This window comes from Patella vulgata, chromosome 7, assembly GCF_932274485.2.
Source record: "Patella vulgata chromosome 7, xgPatVulg1.2, whole genome shotgun sequence".
Taxonomy (NCBI): Eukaryota; Metazoa; Mollusca; class Gastropoda; family Patellidae; genus Patella; species Patella vulgata.
Genome location: NC_065885.2, coordinates 62163348 through 62167394, shown reverse-complemented (window position 1 = coordinate 62167394; position 4047 = coordinate 62163348). Strand labels below are relative to the sequence as shown.

General features: G+C 38.7%; 1 long non-coding RNA gene across 1 annotated transcript; it reads left to right on the top strand.

Annotated features, from left to right (window-relative positions):
* The first annotated feature begins 936 nt into the window (after positions 1 to 936).
* Positions 937 to 3654, top strand: LOC130013641 (uncharacterized). The gene is made up of 3 exons (XR_008788856.1): positions 937 to 1091; positions 1590 to 1673; positions 2496 to 3654. It is a non-coding gene; the product is annotated as an uncharacterized LOC130013641 (long non-coding RNA).
* Positions 3655 to 4047: the final 393 nt, after the last annotated feature.

The following is a 4047-nucleotide window of genomic DNA, read 5'->3' as shown; positions in this document are numbered from 1 at the left end:
ATGACACACAACAAGGTAAATGAATACTCTTCTCGTTTTTTTAATAATTACTTTATTAATAATTAGGTATGACACACAACAAGGTAAATGAATACTCTTCTCGTTTTTTTAATAATTACTTTATTAATAATTAGGTATGACACACAACAAGGTAAATACAATAATGTTCTCTTTTATTAATGAATAGTATTTCGTAAAGTTCTACGACATTAGGAGCCACGACATTAGGAGCCACGGTGGCTAAATGAGTAAGACGCTGGCCTGCTATCCTGCAGGTCGCGAGTTTGATCCCAGTGTTGGCCGAGAAAGTTCATCTGGATTTATGGCGTGGCTTCCATCTGTCAGTGGTGCAAGATGGAGGGCCTGACAAGGACAGCTGTCTAGTCGTTCGGATGGTACAAAAAACGAAGTCCCGTGTACACATCGGCGTGCACGTAAAAGATCCCTTAGCAGTTGGAACACGATATAAGAGTAGGCCGTAGCGCCGCTGTCTGGGCAAAATTTCCCTCATAGCACACTGTATGGCGTATGCCCTTCTTCATTAGCCTAGTTGGAGCCGAACAGTAGGACGTTAAACCCCATTTCATTTCTATTGACATTAATATTGTTTGTAATGTTGAAGCTTTTTAACGTTCCATCATTTTGAAAATTCATAATGAAATTTTTGGATATTATATTTATACTAAGAAAATGTAAAAGATATTTAATGTTCAAACGTTTCCTTAATTCGTTGTTTATTTTTAGATTTATTTGTAGATTCTAATCAATTAATCGATAATTCTAATCAATTAATCGATAATTCTAATCAATTTATCGATAATTCTAATCAATTGATCGAGTATACTAATCAGTTTATCGATTAACTCGAAAAAAAGAAATCAGTTTAACTCTGTTCAAATCTGATTTTACAAATTTTATTTTCCAGGATAAGCCACATAAATGTACGGAGTGTTCTAAATCCTTCCCTACTCCTGGAGATTTAAAAAGTCACATGTATGTTCATAATGGATCCTGGCCTTTCAAATGTCAGATTTGTAATCGAGGTTTCAGTAAACAAACCAGCTTGAAAAATCATCTCGTTCTTCATTCAGGTTTGTTGATAATATATTTAGGTTATCTCAGTTAAGTGGAATATATTTGCGACAAGGCGTTGGTTTTTGTGCCGGTCTTGCCTATAATCTCAGTACAAAGGAGCAGATGGGGGATGACCGAATGATTAGCGCTTGCGCGTTGTATCATAAGGTCTGTCATTGAGTCAACTGGCGTGGTTTCGATTTCCCGGTTGTACGTGACAAGGAATAGTGTTTCCCGAAATTTTCCAGCGTGGTTTCCCCTCGTCAGTGGGTGCAGGACAGTGTCTAGTCTTTCAGGTGAGACGAAAAATAGAGGTCCCGTGTACATGTTGGCATGCACTCAAAAGAACCCTAGGACGCACTGCCGCTGTCTGGGCAACATTTTCCAGATAGTATTTGAAGAAACGTAGGACGTTAAACCCATTTCATTTCGCTTTAACAAAACATTATATTTTTGGCCATAAATAATTTTCGGTTATAAATGTTTATTACATTAAAATGTATGTCTATTTTTAGGTGACAGACCACATCAATGTTTGACCTGTAATAAGAGATTCTCTCTGGCATGTAATCTCAAAACTCACATGAAAATACACGATGGTATGTATATTTCTTTACAGACCATTTCAAGTCTGAAAATCTGGAGACGGTAGTGGGTATGGCCGAATGGTTAGCATGTGCGCGCTGCATCACAAGGTTGTACATGGCAAGGAGTAGGGTTGCCTTCCAACCTCGTGGGTTTTCTCCGGGTCCTCCGGCTTCCGCCCACTGCTAAAGTCCCTACGCGCATGCGATTTATTGAAATAAAATTGAACCATATGTTAGTCCCGTAATGACCTAGTTGGTGTCGAGTGAACGTTAAACTCTCTCTCTCTCCCTCTCTCTCTCTCTGAACATCTGGTTTGAGAGCAATGGTCTTATGGCTCGCAATTATGGGCCGAGATGGAGGATCTGGGGTTGAGTGGCCATGCACAGGACTTTGAACCAAGTCCATATCTCACTTTTAGGTACATACACGACCCGTGGCAACGGAAATGAAATGAAATGGGGTTTAACGTCCTACTGTTCTGCTCCTAACCTGGGCTAATGAAGACGGGCATACGCCATACAGTGTGCTATGAGGGAAATTTTGCCCGGGCAGCGGCGCTACGGCCTACTCTTATATCGAATTCCAACTGCCAAGGGATCTTTTACGTGCACGCCAATGTGTACACGGGACCTCGGTTTTTCGTCCCATCCGAACGACTAGGCAGCTGTCCTTGTCAGGCCCTCCATCCTGCATCACTGACAAGGGGAAACCACCGTGGCAACGGATATGACAAATACCAAACAGAACTAGCGTTTGCGCGAAATGGCGTTTTAAATTGATCTTTGTTGTTCTATATTTGTCTAATTCAAACCTTTTGTTTTATTTTATTTCAGAAGATTCCTCTCCAGTCTGTACCAGATGTAACAAGATGGCCGCTACCTCTGATGGATTATGTTTGAAATGTCGTGGTGACGTCAGAATATCGCCAGATGAGGGTCACACAGGTTCATACAGCAAAACGTCACAATCTTCGTCAAGTTTTATGTCATCACAATTGTCATCCGATGTAACGTCACAGACTCAGTCAGGTTTTACGTCATCTCGATCACCCTCAGATTTCAGTATCAGTAAAATAACAGAGAGAAGTTTTAAAAGACAGAGATTGGAATCTAATAATTTTTATAATGGCAGCCATTCACCCTATCCTGTGTATTGTAGTACTCCTGTTAACAGTCAAACTTCATTTTCTACCATGTCGTCATCACCTCAATCTAATCACTTCCTGTCAGCCATGTTGCTATCTAGAAACACACGTGATTTGATGACGTCGGGTTACTAAACTGTGGTTGCGCTAATAACGCCAGTGTAACTTTGGTTGTCACGTGTTAATGACACCTGTTTAATATTGGTTGTTTTGTATTAATGGTGCCAGTGTAACATTGGTTTTTCTTGTTAATGCCGCCAGGCTAACTTTGGTTGTTTCGTGTTAATGGCTGTGGTTGTTTCGTGTTAATGGCGCCAGTATAGTTAATAGTGGTTGTTTCGTGTTAATGGCGCCAGTATAGTTACATGTGGTTATTTTGTGTATAACGCCAGTGTAACTTCAGTTGTTTCGTATTAATGACGCCAGGTTAACTTTGGTCGTTTCCTGTGAATGACGCCAATGTATTTTACTGTGGTTTATTCGTTTTAATGATGCCAATATATTCAAATGTGGTTTATTCGAGTAATACACAGTTTCATATAGTTATGTCGGTATTTTAACCTAAGCTAACCTTGACCCTAACCAGTTAACATATGCATGTGCTTAACATTCCTTACTACAATATTACGAAAAACCCATCTCATCAACGTGACGCATACACCACTCCTTTAAATCCCTTACTACAATATTACGAAAGTCCCATCTCATCATCGTAACACATAGACCACTCCTTTACATCCCTTACAACAATATTACGAAAGCCCCATCTCATCAACGTGACGCATACGCTATTCTTTTACATTCCTTACAAACTAAAATATTATAAAAGTCCCATCTCATTAACGTGACACATGATATTATGAATATATATTTTTATTATTTGTTAAATTTGTATATAAAATAGTAATATATTTTTTGTAAATAAAATCTTTAACATATCTTGTTTTAAATTAATTACATAAATATATTGTTTATGTCTCGTGAACACAATACTGCAGTTATTCCTGTCATAAGTCACTTTGTTGAACATGAGTGCACAGAAACGGTTGGTCTTGGAAATAGATTACGTTTCGCGATGGGATGTTTTGGGGTACCGGTATACTGTTTAAAAGAATAGAGGTTAACGTGTCGTAATGATAAGATCTAATGCTAACATACAGGATATATTTTTCTATAATCACGTGACGTCACAAAAATTGCAAAAATTATGACGAACTACGTTGGCCTTCGATAATAGATTG